This window comes from Hibiscus syriacus, unplaced genomic scaffold, assembly GCF_006381635.1.
Source record: "Hibiscus syriacus cultivar Baekdansim isolate YM2019G1 unplaced genomic scaffold, ASM638163v2 tig00116971_pilon, whole genome shotgun sequence".
In the NCBI taxonomy this organism is placed as follows: Eukaryota; Viridiplantae; Streptophyta; class Magnoliopsida; order Malvales; family Malvaceae; genus Hibiscus; species Hibiscus syriacus.
The window spans coordinates 6028505-6049100 of NW_024063495.1; the positions used below are offsets into that span (position 1 = coordinate 6028505).

The 20596-nt window shown below is 32.6% G+C and overlaps 1 pseudogene; it reads right to left on the reverse strand.

The window, feature by feature from the left end:
* Positions 1–208: 208 nt before the first annotated feature.
* On the reverse strand, positions 209–3462 carry LOC120191801 (annotated as a pseudogene).
* Between the last annotated feature and the right edge of the window lie 17134 nt (positions 3463–20596).

The window sequence follows — 20596 nt, forward strand, 5'->3', positions numbered from 1 at the left end:
TTATCATCGTACCAAGAAACTTTAAGGGGTTGTTAATTCTATAACGTCCAAAAAGATCTTCGAAATAATTTTACAATTTATGCCAGCTCGTGGTGCGTTCCCCGTTAAAGGCGCATTTGGAGAAACCTTTCATCAAAATCTCCATTGGATTATCAGCTTCTTGAGCCACACAGGCTTTATAGTATAACTAATGACTATATTAAAATAATGTCAAAAAGGCACAAATCAAAATAAATATAAAATATTTGTCCTGATTGTTGTAGAATGTAAACAAACATCCACATTCAGACAGATTGACTCTAAATTCAAGTCTTACCAAACTGATGTCTCAAAAGTATCCACTATCAACAAAGTTCATCATTTCTATTTTTGCACCCAGAAGCATAGTAAGGAAAAAAAAACAGAGATTTACTCCCCCCCCCCCCCCCCACATTCTACATGAGCTTTGCCCTTGAAAAATCCATCTCAGGATGCTGCAAAAATACCATCAAAATAATTGAGCAAATTTTATCAGCAAAAGCTCCATGTAAGGATTAATAGTCAGTTGGATGAACCAAATTTCGTAAGAGAATAACTACCTCGGACATGAATTTCTTTAGAATTTCCTGCTTTTGGAGCTCATCACTGGTTGGAAGGCCCATGGACTTCTGTCTTTGGTCGAACTGCAACAAAGAGCACAGTTTGTGATGAGTACCAACTACAATTTCTGATGGATCTAAAATGTAAATACCCAAAAAACAACATATTATACAAAAAAAATGAACTAATTACCATCATCTTCTCTACAGTTTGTCGTGTTTCGGGATCCAAGTCAGATAGCTTGCTGTTCTCTGGTTCAACTTTCTGAGTGTCTATCTCTGGATCTCCTTTTACCAATGATTTCCACCACTCCATTTGGTTGTGCTTGGTCAAAAGGATCGACAGTGCACAACTATCCTCTACAAGAAGTGCGGGAAATTTTTTAAAGCACCGATAAAAGTGAACATGGTATTGTTAGTTCATTTCCACAAAAAGTGGTCTTAAATGGAATATCAAGATTGCGACGAGATTACATAAAAATTCTAATAATAATGATGATAAAATCAGGTACAACTATTTGACCAACAATGCAAAGATATTACATAAGGATTAAGAAAAAAAGAAGAAATCTGCACATTTACAAGAGCAATGAAATAAAGTTTAAGCAGATCATCAACTTCTTTTCTCAAGATTATACAAAAGAGAGACATTCAAAAGCATTTACTTATGAAGTTAAAGTAATCACCAACTAAATTGATTTCATGTATAAGTCAAGATTTACTAGGGTGGAATTTAAATATAAGTTGCTCCTACTCTTCATTTTTTTTCAAGTAACTATGTCGAATACCTTGGTAGGGCATACTTCATACATGGGCATGGATATAATACCATCCAAAGATGCCCAGAATATATGTAAAATTTTGAATATACTCATGTCAGATACATAATCATATCCAACGCTCACAATTGAGTCCAGAAAACATATATTGTTGAAATACTTGCAGAATTAATAATTGCAAACTTGTAAACTCGAGCTTGCACTTTGCAATACAAGACTCATATTTTCTTTGAGATAACATACCTATGCTCCAATAACAATCATCGGGTTTGACAGCTTGGAAAAGCTCCCCCTGAAAATTAAAAGAAGTATGTGATTCTGAAGTAAACCAATTAAGACTTTCTCAAAAAGCACATGGACTTACATCAATAATAGGAGGTTGGCCCTTTAGTCCAACTTTGAGATGATTCTTCTTTATCTCACATACAACAAACCTTGATTTTGTTCCACCGGGAACTGGAACATTAACAGTGACCTCTTGCAGGGTCTGTGTCCAAGAATATTTCTCCAGATCAAGGCCATTGCCTTTGTTTGGAACTGCCCAAATATTTTGAAAAGTGTAAATAATTCAGTGAGGAACCTAACCACTCTTTAAGTTTCATTTTTACATGCCTCTAAGAATACCAAATTCAAAATCTTCCATGTAATACTTGACCATACGTTAACCCCAACTTAATCACAAACCTTTCCCCTCCCCCTAACCAATAAAGAGAAAACACCCATACAACAAAAAGACATAAAGAAGTCCCTTTATTACATGCATTCCAACAGGGTGTACATCTTTGGAGCCAACTATGGAATTAACAGGCATAATCATGTGTAATAAAATCATACCATTTACAACTATCATCAGCTCCGATTGCGAGAATGCAAAACTAAATTAGCTAACAAACAAACATGAAAGATGTTGGGGGGGGGAGAGAGAATACCATGCAATTCGACATATAAGCAAGAAATCTAGCACCACCAACAACATCCAATACTAGAAAAATTTATGGAAAATCATACTGGACAAAAAGTCCTACCCAACATGTATCCCACGTATTCTCTAGAGAACAAAATAATCATTCAAAAAAAGTCCCCACACCAGGGACACCTATTACTTAATTTTTCGTAAAAGGCCTTCACCTGTGTCGGGCACAATGACACAAATAGCGAGACAAGAGGATAGACGACTAGCATTACATGGAAGGGGTGTAAGTAATCAAGCTTGAGTCAAATCTATAAACAGCAATAGCTCAAGCTCGATTATGTGACTCAACTCTTGAAACTTGTTCGAGCTTGCTTAACATAGGGTTCCTTTCCATCTCCGACATACAAGAGCCACTGCCCAAGTTTCAGTACAGTAAAAAGAAGCAGCATAGTGTTGTTTTTAGTTTCATTCCAAACAAGTGCTATAAACAAAAGTTAAAACCCTAAATAACCTAGTAAGTAATTATTATCTGAATCCTTTAAACCCTTTTCGTCATCTGAAGTTCAAATCACAAGGAACCAAACATTTAGCAATGCAGACCTCAGATTATCATACTTTTTAACTAAGACTCGAATTTCCATATTTTCGGCCATCCATGAGTTAGCCTTGCATGCAACACTTGAAATAATAAGAAAATGAAAAGAAATTAAGAAATTCGAACCTTTCAAACCAGAGTTACTCTCTTCTTCCTTTTTATCCACCTCCATTGACTCCATCTTCACTTCTTCCTTGATCTCCTTGGCTTTCTTCACCTCCTCCTTTTTTATCTCCACCTTCGGAGCCACCTCCGCATCCTTCTTGCTCTTCTCCTTCGCAGTTCTCACAATAGCCGCAATCTCCTTATCAACATTCTCTTTCCGAAAAAAATCACTTTCTTTAGCCAGAAAATCAAAAACCTTGTCCAAAAAACCCAACGGGATCCGACGGATCCAAGCTCGCGTTAAACGGCACCGCTTTCGGAGGAGTCGGCGGTGAAGAAGTCGAGGGTTTCGGCTCTTCTTCTTGGAACTCGGAGATTATTGCCATGATTTGACTCGGGTGAGTTGAGATGCGGCGGAATGTTGATTCTTTTATCAGTTGTTGAAGAGTCTCCTTAGGGATTGATTATATAATAGGGAGGCGTTGAGCCAACGATGGGGATAGTGTGTTTCGTTTCAAACTTCCAATAAGGTCTAGATTACCCAATACTATTAACTTGGGTAAATTACATGTTTAGTATCTAAACTATATCTTTTCATTTGTTTTGATACTTAAATTTTATTTTTTTAAAATCATACTTAATGCTTAGTTTATTTTGATACACTGCAGTTAAAAACTTGACGATGATGTTGATGTGTCATCATAAGATAATGTTATGTCACCATTGAAAAATTTTAAAAATGTCACGTCAATAGTTCTGTTAAGTTTTTAACTACGATGTACCAAAATAGAACCTAAGCTAAATGTTATGCATGATTTAAAAAAAAAGTTTACTAAATAAGAAGATACATAGTTCAATGACCTATGATGTACTTGATCCTAAAATTCAATATGATTAATTTTTTTTTGACAAATTCTAAATCTAGTCTTAATTCTACTTGGTGAGGAGTGGAATGGGGAACTCTGAGGGAAGGAAGGGGAGTGTTCTTAATGAGTTTAGAACTCATGACATAAAAGAATATGAGATAACAAAGGTGAGCAACTTAGCCAACCAATGAAATGTGATTTCTCTCAATATTGTTTTTAACAATTACAACTGGATTTCATTAATAAAAAAAAATGAAATGAATCATAATTACAATGCAACCAAAGTATAGAGATAAAAATGGAGACAATAGTCACCAAAAAAACTTATAGAAAAATAAATATATTAAAATCAAAGATACAAAGAAAAATAAAATATTCCTTTAAAAATGACAATCAACATCAAAAGAACCTATTAACTTTCATAAAAAAATTTGTTTCTATCGAACGAGACGCTTTACGAAGTGATAAAGGAGTGGTGAGTGAACAAAATTATCTGATAGGCTACTTCGCTACACAATTCTTATTATATCGGCAAATAATCTTTTACCAACGAGTAGAATACGTTACCACCGACAAACCATTCAGAAAATTAATGTCGTCAGAGTATTAGTGTGAGCATCAAAACGACCACAAGGTATGTGAAAAACATACCAAAAGCCATAAGAACTGTGTCACAAGAGTAGAGAAAACACATGTCACAAGAGCAGAGAAAAAATGTGTTACAAAGATAAATATTCTTATTCAAAATTGAGAGAAAAAACTCAAGAAAAAAACATAATATGAAAAAAATAAAAGAATTAATAATTATCGACAGTTAACAATCAATATTAAAATTGGTGTCAATGACTGAACAAAAATCAAAAGGAAATAGAAATGTGACAAAAAATATGAAGACAAAATTAGGTTAAAAAAAGAGTTTTCGATATGATTATTTCTTTGTTAACATATAAAATCCAAATTATCTATATAATAAGTGTATGGCTTTTAATATTTGATGTACATGTTTAAAATATGATTTATGTTAGATTGAAGTTGGCATTTAATACTTAAGCCAATGATTATATTGATATAATGACTTTATTCAAATGATATTAATAATTTAAGGTTATAATTATAATATTTTAAAATCTTGAGACTAATTTAAAGGTTTTTTTATTAAAATATAGTAGGTATAATTTAGTATGTAACAACCCCAACCCGTACCCGACCCGGATACGAGTCCGAGGTGTCACATTGACTGTTCAAAACGTTAACTTTGCCAAAATCTAATAAAATTCAGTTTAACATTCCAACAAAACTCAAATAATCTTTATTGTATAAAACATATGGTTTTACAAAATTGATCAGAGCGTAACCAATACTAATCTTTTATCTTACATGCCAACTACATTTCATATGAAAAAATATATATAATTTAAATGCATTTCTGATCTGAACTGTGGAAAGGAGAATCTGACCTGTCTTGCTCCTCTCAGCTTCTCTTCTCGTTTTTGCAACCTACGTGTGAAACAATCACACGCTAAGTCTATGACTTAGTGAGGCATTAATGTATAAAAGTAACTCTAACTACTTAACCATGCATATACATGGCATATAATACTATCACACACACAACAATATAACATCACATATAATCAACTGTACACATATACACACCATTCATCATTTCCATCATTAACCTTATTTCACTATCAATATAATTATTATTTATATATTGTAATCATATCATTTTTATACCTAACGTTTTTAACCAACATGACTCATTTAACTACATAATATACATATCATCATTTAAATCATATAATACAATTTATTTCACCAAAAGCATACATATCATATAGTTATTATTATCTCTTTGTTAGCCCATGTACATATGTGAGAACTATAGATATGTGAGTCTACTGAGTGTTGAGTTAATCGATCGATGTAATCGGCCAAGAGGGGGTGAATTGGCAATAAAAATTTTGGTGGAAGCTTTTGCAGAAAATTGAAAGTAATTGCACAGCGATTTACAGTGGTTCGACTTTATCAACCAAAGTCTACGTCCACTACCTTAGCTATCCACACTAAGGATTTTCCAACAAATTCACTAATTTGTTTTTTCTTTTGAGGCCAAAGAGATAACCTTACAATTCCCTCAAGAATATACCCCAATTCTTGAGAACACTCTTTTCTCAAAGAGAAGATTACAAATTTGCAAACTTACAAGAAAAACCTCACAAGACAAATATGTTTGCACAATTTTAGAACAAAGAAAAAACACTCAAGAATAAATACAATTGAGCACAATAAGTGTTCTTGAAAGCAAAATGAATATTGAATGAAAAATAGACTTGAAATGCTCAAACTTGAGGTTTGATGCTTTCTCTTTGATTCTCTCTTGATTCTAGTTGCTTGATATTTCTTGTTATTGATCAATGGCTTCTAAGTTTGTTTAAATACACCTTGAATCACTTCTGAACGTTGGGGATGATTAGTGGAGTCAATAAAGCCGTTTAAGTGTGAAAACAATTAATTAAAGCAGTTGGGAGAGTCAGTGCATCGATGCATACCCATGGTGCATCAGTGTAAAATTCAAATATTTTGACCGTTGGACCCTTAGTGCATCGGTGCACTAAGAGTGCATCGATGCATCAAGTGCATTCGATGTTTCAAAATAGCCAGAGTGCATCGATGCATGGCTGGTGCATCGATGCATCAAATGCATTTGATGTTTTCATAAAATCCTCAGTGCATCGGTGCATGGTAAGTGCATCGATGCATGAAATGCATTCGATGTTATATTTAATTCATGGTGCATCGATGCATGGATTGGTGCATCGGTGCATCACTCTGAAAAATTGATTTTAGGCTTGATTTTGGTTCAAAATACTTTGTGAAAATTGTTTCAAAAATATATTAAGTATAAAACACAATTTTACACATTTAGTAAGGTTTGAAATTGATCTTAAAAGACTTGGAGTAATAATTTGATATTCGATTAATTGAATCGAATATACTTAGAAAATCATTTGTAAAATCTTAAAATTTATTTAAACTAATTTGTTATATCGAAACACAAAAATGTTTTCAACAATCTCCCCTTTTTTGATATAACAAAACATTTGTGTTAATTTAAGATTTTCTAAAAATTTGAAATCAATTTTGAAAAATTACTCCCCCTTACTATAACACTTCTCCATTTTAAAAACATTTTTAACACTTAACATTTCTCCCCCTTTTTGTTAAATCAAAAAGACTTACAAACCAATTTAAACAAGGTTTTGAAAAACATAGCCAATTGATTAAATATATATATATATATATATATATAGCTTAAGCTGCTAAGATCACAATCAAAAGAGAGATTAACCATTAGTTTCATAATCAATATTCATAATAAAATGTGAAATGGTAAATTGGTCATATTTCAACTAAAAAGTAAATGATGCATATATTGAAACAAACCAAAATATATATTAAATAAAAGTTCAAATATCCATCAAACAAACATTAAAGAAAGACAATCAAAAATGTTTTAACAATTTAAATTCAAGTTCAAACCCAAAAACAATCAAAGTAAGATAAGTCTATTCATCCATCGAATGATCAGGAGGAGGAGGAGGGTAACGAGCTCTCATCTCAAGCGTGAGTGCATCCAAATGATCATTCATATCTTGTTGTCAAGCTCCCAAGGTAGAGAGCTGAGACTCAATAAATGTGAAGCGCGAATCCATGGACGCATACCGTAAATCAAATGTCTCCAAAAACGAACGAAAATATGAAGGCATTTGATCTTCTTATGGAGCTGGTTCCGGTGCAGGCTCGTCATCAGGTACGTGATCATCGATGTCTTGCATAAGTTGTTGAAATTCAGGATCATCGTCAAAAGTCGGAGGAGGAGCACGAGATGAGCCAGGAGCAGCTCGTGAGGAACTAGCTCCCGGAGTTTGCTTTCCGGGTCTAAAAACCCATTGACCAGTTACCTCGTCTTGTTTCCAATCCGCTTTCTTCAAGGATGTGAGATTGATTTGATTTTGGAGTGGGATAGGATTGTCGAGAGAGACGTCTAGACCAAGTTTGATAAAGAGGTTACTAAGAAGACATCTATAAATCAATGTTTCAACATGTTTTGAAGGAACAATGTTTATGATGTCCACTAGTTGACTGAATATAATATGGGGAAGATTTATTTTGATTTTATTTTTAATACAATACATCCACCATAAATCCCTAGCACGAAGTGTGGAGTACCTACCTCCGGATGGTCTAAACCACTAAGAGATCATCAAATGGAGAAAACGATCGTGATGAGATCGTAGAATACTAACACTGGAGTTTGGAACATAGGGATATTCCACATTTTCACACTCATTATATACACCACTATCATCTAACCCAAATCAGAAAGCTATAGTCTCGGGGTCAATATTAATATATTGGCCTAAAAGATAGGATATAATGGCTATAGTTCCATATTGAGTTTCATTTTGAATACACACCGCATTGGAATAGAAAATGCGGACCAATTGTTGATAGACGATAGGTTTAAGCTGAAACAATTTATCAAACTTCCAAGTTTTAAGAATTGGAAGGTATTCGAAGTCAATGTCAACCATGGCTTGAAGCTAAGGAATACGCTCTTCACGGATTCTATAAGTTTGGAAATAATTTTTGTACCTAGAGTACAATTTGTCTCTGCGGCGCTCAGGCATGTTAAAACAAGATCCTAATAGAGATGAAGGTGGAGGAGGAACGGGATTAGGAGGTTGGTTTGAACGAGAACGACTCGACGAAGTCCTAGGGCGTTTGGTATTAGACATGGTTTAAGAATCGAAAAAAATATAACCTACAAATTGAAACACATGTATGCACAATAATCAATCCCAAAACTCAATTGAGTTCTCAATAATTCAAGGTTCTCTAAACTGAATCCTAATGGGCAATGTTTTGAAAAAATATTTGAAAATAATATTTGTAAATAATATGTATAGTTTTTCATGAAAACACCATAATTAAATCAAAAACATCAAATTTAGAAATTAAATTTAGATTTTTGATTTTTTTTATTTCGAAAATTCACAAATTCATTGAAAATTTGTGAGTTTTTGATGAAATTAGTTGTAAAAACTAGTTTGTAATCATCAAACTATCAATGCCCGATATAATGTTCATCCTAGAACTAATTAAAATTAGTCCTAAGATCAAAAAATAATAAAATAGGGTTTTTGAAATATTACCTTGAAAATTTCGGATTTGAGAGGAATGTGATGTTGTTTTGCACTATTTGATGACAAATGCATGATTAAGAGTTGAAAAACTCGAAGATTCCAATAATATTTCGTTGATTTTAAGCAAAAGGAGATTTTAGAGAGAGAGAGAAGCGAACGATGTGAGTGTTTTAGAGTTAGGAGTTTGAGAATATGAAGAAAATCAGGGTTTTTATCTAAAAACCTGACGTATGCATTGATGCATGACCGTGCATCGATGCACATTCAAGGCGTGCATCGGTGCATCAACATGATGAATCGATGCACATTCAAAGGGATGCATCGATGCACTGTTAAGTGTATCGATGCATGAAGCACAGAAATGTTAAAAATCCGTTTTAAACACTTAAAATGCTAAATTAATTAGCTCTAGTGGTATTAGCAACTCATATATTGAAAATTAATCATGTTCAATCAATCAAATTAATCTTTAAACAATATTTGAACATAAAATTAATTTTCACCAAATAACATAAACTCCCCCTAACTAATAGCAAAGAATGCAATCAAAAATTACCATTATAAGCATTTTTCATTTATTCTTAAAAGTGCTAAAATTATTTTAAACACTAAGTGAAGATAGGTCAGTTAAACCTAATTCTCTCCTAAGTGTCCAAAATCTTTCCTTGTCTAAAGGTTTTGTAAAGATATCCACTAATTGATGCAAAGTATCAACAAATTCTAGAACTACATATTCCTTAGTGACATGGTCTCTAATGAAGTGATGTCTTATTTCAATGTGCTTAGTTCTAAAGTGTTGGATGGGATTTTTAGTGAGACAAATAGCACTAGTATTGTCACACTTGATAGGAATAGTACCTACTTCAATTCCATAATCAAAAAGTTGTTGTTTCATCCATAAAACTTGTGCACAACAACTACCGGCTGAAATGTATTCCACTTCAGTGGTAGATAATGCAACACAATTTTGTTTCTTTGAAAACCAAGAAATCAACATATTTCCAAGGAATTGGAAAGTACCGAAGGTGCTTTTCCTATCTAATTTGCATCCTCCATAATCCGCATCAGAAAAGGCATGCAAAGCTAGAGTCTTTAGGATACCAAAGTCCTAAACTAGGTGTGTCCTTAAGGTATCTAAAGATTCTCTTAACAGCTAGTAAATTTGATTCCTTAGGGCATGATTGAAATCTAACACATAAGCAAACACTAAACATAATGTCCGGTCTACTTGCAGTTAGATACAGTAAAGATCCAATCATTGACCTATATAATTTAACATCCACATATTTACCTCCTTCATCTAAGTCAAGCTTTGTTGAAGTGCTCATTAGAGTGTCATGAGGCTTACCATTTTCCAGTCCAAATTTCTTGAGCATATCTTTGACGTACTTAGCTTGATTTATGAAGATGCCATCTTTTCTTTGTTTGATTTAGAGTCCCAAGAAAAATGAGAGCTCCCCCATCATGCTCATTTCGAATTCGCTTTGCATTAGCTTAGAAAATTCTTGGCAAAGAACATCATTAGTAGAACCAAATATTATATCATCAACATAAATTTGAACTACTAATAAATCTTTACCTTTATGCTTTAAAAACAATATAGTGTCAACCTTCCCTTTTGAAAAACCTTTTTCAATTAAAAAGTTTGACAATCTTTCATACCAAGCTCTAGGAGCTTGTTTTAAACCGTAAAGTGCTTTTGTCAATTTAAAGACATGATCCGGAAATTCTGAATCTTCAAAACCTGGAGGTTGTTCCACATACACTTATTCTTTTATAAAACCATTTAAAAAATATACTTTTAACATCCATTTGATATAATTTAAATTCATGAAAACATGCAAATGCTAATAACATTCTAATTGCTTCCATCCTAGCTACGGGAGCGTATGTTTCATCATATTCTATGCCCTCTTCTTGAGTATACCCTTGAGCAACAAGTCTAGCCTTGTTTCTCACTATATTACCACTCTCATCAAGCTTATTCCTAAATACCCATCTATTACCTACAATAGATTTATTATTAGGCCTTTCAACTAATGTCCATACTTTACTTCTCTCAAATTGATTTAACTCTTCTTGCATAGCCATAATCCAATGTTCATCTTTTAATGCTTCTTTGATGTTCTTAGGCTCTATGCATGAAATAAATGCAACATAATTACAAATATTTCTAAGAGAAGATCGAGTAGTTACCCCTTTGGGTGGATCACCTATAATTTCACCATCCTTGACATAGTTGTACTCTCTTGGGTAAGAAACTTCCCTTTCTTCAATGGTTGGATTCTCTAAAGGATCATGAGTTTCCTTATCTTTCGTTTCCTCCTTTGATGATGATGATTCTCCAACGTCATGTCTAACGTCATTTGCTTGTACAATACCTACATCATCATTAACACAAGAATCCTTCCTTGGAAGAGGATTATCATCGAAAACACATATATAGACTCTTCTACAACTAAAGTTCTTTTATTAAATACTCGATAAGCTTTAGAATTTAAGGAATAACCTAGAAAAATTCCTTCATCACTTTTAGCATCAAATTTGCCAAGGTTTTCTTTATCGTTGTTTAAAACAAAACATTTACTTCCAAAAGGATGAAAATAGCTAATGTTAGGCTTTTTATTTTTGAAAATTTCATATGGAGTTTTCTTTAAAATTGGCCTAATCATTACTCGATTTACAACATAACAAGCGGTATTTGTGGCTTCAGCCCAAAAATATTTTGGCAAATTATTTTCACAAAGCATGGTTCTAGCCATTTCTTCTAAAGTTTGATTTTTCCTTTCAACAACTCCATTTTGTTGAGGGGTTCTAGGTGCTGAAAAATTATGGTTAATACCATTAGAATTACAAAACTCATTAAATCCAAGATTTTCAAATTTAGTGCCATGATCACTTCTAACACTAGTGATAGAGTAACCTTTTTCGTTTTGGATTACTTTTGAAAATGTGATGAAATTTTCTAATACTTCATCTTTAGTACTTAAGAATAGAACCCAAGAATATCTAGAATAGTCATCTACCAAGACAAATGCATATTGTTTTCCACCCAAGCTAGTAGTCCTAGTTGGCCCAAAAAGATCCATATGGATCAATTGTAATACTCTACTAGTTGATACATCATTAATGATTTAAAAGAAACTCGCTTTTGTTTTCCTTTAGCACAAGCATCACAGATTTTATCATTATCAAATTTTAGTTTAGGCAGCCCTCGAACCAATTCTCCTTGAACTAACCGTTGCAAAACACTCATTCTAGCATGTTCTAGTCTCCTATGCCATAACCAACTATGCATAAATTAGTCAAGTTAATAGAATCTAAATACACCATGTAAATGTTTCCTATTCTATGACCAACAAGCATAATCCGATTAGATGCAATGTCAATAACTTTACAACCATTAGTTTCAAACATGACATTGAATCCTTTATCACAAAATTGACTAATACTCAAAAGATTATGCTTTAATCCATTCACATATAAAACATTTTTAATTTTTATGGAAGAGGTATTACCTATTGTACATATACCTTCAATGAGACCTTTTAAATTATCACCAAAAGTTACTTCTCCTCCATTTTTGGCGTTAAGCTCTATAAACCAGTTTTTGTCCCCGGTCATGTGTCTCGAGCATCCACTATCAAGGTACCATGAATTTGAATTTGTTTCCCGTGGCTTGTAGAAATGCTCCTTTCCCTACAAACATAGATTAATTTTTGATTTTTGGTACCCAAATTCTTTTCGGTCCATATTCATTAGTTTCCAAAATCCTAGTCCCCTTAGGTATCCATTTGTGTAGGATATCTTTATCTTTAGTAATAATGAGCTCTTTAGGAACCCACATACTTCTAACTATTTTTCTATTAGAGGTTCATTGGGGACATCTATGATTGTATTTTTTAAAATCTTTTCTAACAAAGTTGGATTTTGAATTTTCTCATTTTTCAAAACGTTTTGTTCCAACTTTATCAAAAGAAGTTTTAAGATCATCAATCTTCTTTTGATGATCATCATGAACTTTTGAAAGTAAGTTATGCAAATCAGTATTTTTCTTTTCAAAATCATTAATTTTGATTTGCAATTCTTTGATCTTACTTTCAAGCTCATTGTTGGTCTTGGATATAAGACTATTTTCGTTTTTCAATTTTGAAATATCATTTTTGTATTTTGAAAATAGAGTCTTATAATCCGAAGCCAACCCATTATAATCCTCTAATAACTCATCATAAGATAATTCATCCAAATCGAATGAGTTAGAGGTTACCTTAGAATCTTCTCCGATAGCCATCAAGCACAAGTTTGCAACTTCTTGTTCCTCTTCATCAGAACCTTCTTCACCGCTCCATGTAGCTACATGAGCCTTGTGCTTCTTTTTGGATTGACCCTTTTTCTTCAATTATGGGAAATCATATTTGACATGCCCCCACTTTTTGCATTCATAGCAAATGATCGGGTCTTTCTTCTTCGATACAGTTTTGAAGCCTTCATGACGTTTGAATTTTCTTCCTCGGTTGGGCATCATCATTTTTCTGAATCGTTTGGAAAATAATGTCATTTCCTCGTCATCATCATCGTCATTCGAATCACTCTCATCTTTTGTGGATTTGAGAGCAACTCCAATGTTTTTCTTCTTCTCCTTCTCCTTTGGTGTCTCGTCAATCTTATCGAGGTTCACTTCATCTTCAAGCATCATTTCATGAGTGATAAGGGAACCGATTAGTTCTTCAAGAGTTAAGGACGTTAGGTCCATAAACTCTATGATTGCCGTCTTCTTTGATTGCCACGATTTTGGAAGGGAGTAGACTAACTTCCTCACAAGCTTTTCATTTGAAATGATTTCTCCATATGATTTGAGACCATTGACAATCGTTAAAAATCTATCCGTCATGGCTTTGATATCTTCATTTGGTTTCATCCTGAAATTTTCATAGCTATGCGTTAGAATACTAATTTTAGATTTCTTTACCTCATCGGTACCTTCATGAGTGACTTAAAGTTTATCCCATATTTCTTTGGCAGTTGTACAAGATGAAACTCTTCTGTATTCATCTGGTCCAAGAGCACAAAATATGATATGGATGGCTTTGGGGTTGAGCTGGAACATTCTTGTCTCTCATTCACTCCACAATCTTGGATGAGTGAGAGGCTTGATGTATCATTCTTCTACGGCATTCCATGCTCCCATGTCACTTGCTTGAATGAAGTACATCATCCTATTTTTCCAATAGGCATAGTTAGCCCCATTGAAGAAAGGAGGCTTGTTGACGGGCATCGAATCAAGACCGGAGTCGAAGTTTGAAGTAGAGGCCATTGATGACTTTGATTATCGATGTAACTCTTCCCGAATCAACTCAAGAGGTGATTAAACCTTCAAATGAGTTAGGCTCTGATGCCAATTGTTGAGTTAATCGATCGATGGAATCGACCAAGAGGGGGTGAATTGGCAATAAAAATTTTAGTGGAAGCTTTTGTAGAAAATTGAAAGTAATTACACAGCGATTTACAATGGTTCAACTTTATCAACCAAAGTCTACGTCCACTACCTTAGCTATCCACACTAAGGATTTTCTAACAAATTCACTAATTTGCTCTTTCTTTTCAGGCCAAAGAGATAACCTTACAATTCCATCAAGAATATACCCCAATTTTTGAGAACACTCTTTTCTCAAAGAGAATATTACAAATTTGTAAACTTACAAGAAAAACCTCACAAGGCAAATATGTTTGCACAATTCTAGAACAAAGAAAAAACACTCAAGAATAAATACAATTGAGCACAATAAGTGTTCTTGAAATCAAAATGAATATTGAATGAAAAATAGACTTGAAATGCTCAAACTTGAGGTTTGATGCTTTCTCTTTGATTCTAGTTGCTTGATATTTCTTGTTATTGATCAATGGCTTCTAAGTTTGTTTAAATACACCTTGAATCACTTCTGAACATTGGGGATGATTAGTGGAGTCAATAAAGCCATTTAAGTGTGAAAACAATTAATTAAAGAAGTTGGGAGCGTCAGTGCATCGATGCATACCCATGGTGAATCAGTGTAAAATTCAAATATTTTGACCGTTGGACCCTTAGTGCATCGGTGCACTAAGAGTGCATCGATGCATCAAGTGAATTCGATGTTTCAAAACAGCCAGAGTGCATCGATGCATCAAATGCATTCGATGTTTTCATAAAATCCTCAGTGCATCGGTGCATGGTAAGTGCATCGATGCATGAAATGCATTCGATGTTCAATTTAATTCATGGTGCATCGATGCATGGATTGATGCATCGGTTCATCACTCTGAAAAATTGATTTTAGGCTTGATTTTGGTTCAAAATACTTTGTGAAAATTGTTTCAAAAATATATTAAGTATAAAACACAATTTTACACATTTAGCAAGGTTTGAAATTGATCTTAAAAGACTTGGAGTAATAATTTGATATTCAATTAATTGAATCGAATATACTTAGAAAATCATTTGTAAAATCTTAAAATTCATTTAAACTAATTTGTTATATCGAAACACAAAAATGTTTTCAACACTGAGGTTCTGCATTATGCTATCACCACAGTTCGTATGGGGTCCCACTAGGGGCATGTGAAATTTATCCCGAAGGACCACTGTATATGTCCCAAAGGACCACTATATATTCCTCGACTCTTGGCAAGCCAACTATATCTCTAGATCTCATGACACATAACATAGGCATTATATTTATATCATTTCAGATATTCTTATCGCATAGGCACACAATTCACTTCCATATAATTCACATGTCACATATACCTTTTCTCATATTCCTGTCATTCATAATCACATATACATATGCTCATATCATTTCTCATTTAATCACATAGCTTATGTCACGTTTCATAAGATTTCATATTCCTTTATCACTTGATTTGTTTATTGTTCTTATATCTTTTCATATACATATAAATACATATTTTCTCATCTTATAACTTATATTACATTTGCATGCAATCTTATGACTTATTATCAAGCAATTCAGATAATATTCTTGTATTGTTTCATAGATCATTATCATATAGACATAAATGCACATCACATAACATGTAATGCAAGCATGACATATTCACATAGTACATAATCCTAATCATACTTCGACTCATGCTATCATATATTCAAATATCGGGAACAGACTTATCACAAGTCTAATTCCCATGTAAAAATACATATATTCCAATAGTATACACTCACTTGTGCCTCACTTGCTATCAATTACTCCTATGGCTTACTTTCTCCTCTTGAGCAATTCTAACCTTTCAATCATTACGAAACTTGCTCCCGATCGATATCTACACAATCATGTATATATATTAGCATTCTAAATACTTTGATTTGATCCTTGATTTCTTAAGCTATAAGAAAGATCTACTTTCATTTTCCCTTTGAAGTGCATCGATGCATTAACTATGCATCGATACACAATTTGCATTTGATGCTTCCATTTTTAAGGGGTGCATCGATGCACTTCCTGTGCATCAATACACACTGAACAATTTCTGGAAATTTACCCTTGATGCATCGGTACATGTTGAATGTGTACCGATGCACACTAGTCTAGAATTCATATTTAAGCCTGAAAATTCATTCTTTTCAACTTTAATTCTTCATGTTCTATCCCCTTTTCACATACTAAACTCAAATACACATACTTAAGCCCATTTGAACTCATTTATCACCCCTTTAAATCTCAAAATCCTATATTCCATATGTAATTCAAGAATTACACCAAATTTGCAACATGTTCTAAATCCAATTCTATCACTTCATATCTCTTAATTAGATTGATGACAAGTCAAATTTAACTTCCAATTCTAATTATGAACTTTATTCCAAGTTTTCATTCAAGAGCTCCTAATCTTTAATCTCTCATAACTCCATCATCCTTTATTTTTAAGATAATTTAAGCTTTCCTTAAGCTTAATTATCATCCAATAATCATAAACCAACTTTAATTTCAACAAATAATCAACTAAACATAAAAATCACCTTTGCAGTAGTGACTCGCGGCTGAAGAAGAAGAGAACTCTGGAAGTTTGTTTTGCATTCTTTTCTCTTCCACGTGAGTTTCCTTATCTTATAAAGGAAAATAAAAATCTTTATGTCAAATGATCATTTTTCCCTTTACTTCATCTAATAATTACTAACAATGATGCATAAAATATCTTCAAGTAAGTCATTGAATTATTCAATTATCCTACTTTAATCACCAATTTCTAAAATTTTACATTTTAGTCACTAACCCGTAGTTTGGGATGTTACAAATCTCCCTTCCTTTTAAGAAAATTCGTCCTCGAATTTTCAATGCACACATTGATAAGAATATATCTTATAATGTTCTTTTGTTGTTTCATTTACTTACTCTTTCCTTCCTTTAGTTTCTCAACTACCTTTTTCCCTTATATATTCATCTACTGTCACTTATCATATAAACAATAACCAATAACCTCAATTTATTTATGTCTTTTCTCTCCTTTTATTCTGCATTTTCCTTTGACCTTTCTAAAATTCCATATAATATCACTCATCACGTAGACAGTAACATTCATTTTCATCACTCAACATCATCAATCCATCTCTAATTACTCTTATTCCATCATCATTTGATCAAGAACATAACCTTAAATCTTCTTCAAATATGATTAAGCATACACTTTACATAATCAAACAATCTTTTCACATCACCTTGTACACTTTTCATATTTCTATATCGAACTTATCATCTACACTTCCATATAACCTTTGATCATGAAACATGCCTTTTAATTTCCTTATACCTTTGCTCTTCCACAAATCAAAATCTCCTTGTAACATAGATCATATATTTTTTTCAGGCTCTTATACTCTTTTCATATCACTTTTACTTATCCCTGATTACCGATCTTCATCGCATCTTCGTAACTTTGATCATTCCCTTTATTTATACAAAACCTCTTCCTTTACCATCTCTTGTACTTGTATTTTTCTTCCTTAAAGCTCCATACAATTACTTTTCTTCTTATCCACATCATAATTATTTGATCAGAATACACAACTATATTCAGATCCACATCTTAATTGATTAATTCAATTTTATTTTTTCTTCCAATCTTATAACTCTATCACCTTTACTCTGACAGCTAGTCAATAACATTTGTTCAATCTAGAGCACAAGCCCTAATCAATCAATCATATACATCCTTTCCAATCAAAATTATCTCAAAATTAATTTACTTAACTTATCAATTTCACCTCTATTCTCATACATCCTGTAATTTCCATTGTTCAAACTCAACATTCTGACTTCCTCTGTCTTATAAATTGATCATCGATATACACATTCTTAAACTCTTCTTATAAATCCTTAGCTTGTATCCAGATCCACTTCATATTTATTTATCTTATTCTGAACATATCTTATAATTCTGATATATTTTTATCACATATTCTGGTTAGCCAACGCTAACTCTTTCTATCTTATCTGTAAACCCTTATCATATACACACTCTTGCTTATACTCAATACTATCTCTTCATTTCAAACTCATAAGCTTTGACTTTATACATCTTATACGCTTGTCACTAATACACTTATTCTTGAACTCTTCTACCAATTCTCACTACATCATTTGATCTTTTAACGCTCTTATGGTGACACTTGTTCACCATATTCTATCTTATCCACTAAATAACAAAACGACTTCATATCACTTTTCTGATTTAAAACAGTGAAAACTTTCTATCATTATTCAGATATGATTTCAACTTTCTGAAATCAACCTTTAATCTTATAAGACACTTTCTGAGGTTTCCGCTCTTCATTCTGTCTGGCTAGGGAAGGTGAATTATTATCACCATCAGATTTGTCAGCCATTGATTCACTTCGAAAATTTCTATAATCAATTTCTACTATATCGTACAAATCTTATTCTATTAGTAAGACAACATACTTCTTACACTATCAGATCAGAAATTCAGTTTAACTTTGGTATCACATTGACTGTTCAAAATGTTTACTTTACCAAAATCTAATAAAATTCAGTTTAACATTCCAACAAAACCCAAATAATCTTTATTGTATAAAACATATGGTTTTACAAAATTGATCAGAGTGTAACCAATACTAATCTTTTATCTTACATGCCAACTACATTTCATATGACAAAATATACATATAATTTAAATGCATTTCTGATCTGAACTGTGGAAAGGAGAATCTGACCTGTCTTGCTCCTCTTAGCTCCTCTTCTCGTTTCTGCAACCTACGTGTGAAATAATCACACGCTAAGTCTATGACTTAGTGAGGCATTAACGTATAAAAGTAACTCTAACTACTTAACCATGCATATACATAGCATATCATACTATTACACACACAACAATATAACATCACATATAATCAACTATACACATATACACACCATTCATCATTTCCATCATTAACCTTATTTCACTATCAATATAATTATCATTTATATATTGTAATCATATCATTTTTATACCTAACGTTTTTAACCAACATGCCTCATTTAACTATATAATATACATATCATTATTTAAATCATATAATACAATTTATTTCACCAAAAGCATACATATCATATATCATATATTTATTATTATCTCTTTGTTAGCCCATGTACATATGTGATAACTATATATATATGTGAGTCTATTGAGGTTATGCACTATGCTGTCACCACAGCTCGTATAGGGTCCCACTAGAGGCATGTGAAATTTGTCCCGAATGACCACTATATATCCCTCGACTCTTGGCATGCCAACTATATCTCTAGATCTCATGACACATAACATGGGCATTATATTTATATCATTTCACATATTCTTATCACATAGGCACACAATTCACTTCCATATAATTCACATGTCACATATACCTTTTCTCATATTCCTGTCATTCATAATCACATATACATGTGCTCATATCATTTCTCATTTAATCACATAGCTTATGTCACGTTTCATATGATTTCATATTCCTTTATCACTTGATTTGTTTATTGTTCTTATATCTTCTCATATACATATAAATACATATTTTCTCATCTTATAACTTATATTACATTTGCATGCAATCTTGTGACTTATTATCAAGTAATTTAGATAATATTCTTGTATTGTTTCATAGATCATTATCATATAGACATAAATGCACATCACATAACATGTAATGCAAGCATGACACATTCACATAGTACATAATCTTAATCATGCTTTGACTCATGCTATCATATATTCAAATATCGAGAACAGACTTATCACAAGTCTAATTCCCATGTAAAAATACATATATTCCAATAGTATGCATTCACATGCTATCAATTACTCCTATGGCTTACTTTCTCTTCTTAATCAATTCTAACCTTTCAATCATTACGGAACTTGCTCTCGATCGATATCTACACAATCATGTATACATATTAGCATTCTAAATACTATGATTCGATCCTTGATTTCTTAAGCTATAAGAAAGATCTACTTCTATTTTCCTTTTGAAGTGCATCGGTACACTCTGTAGTGCATCGA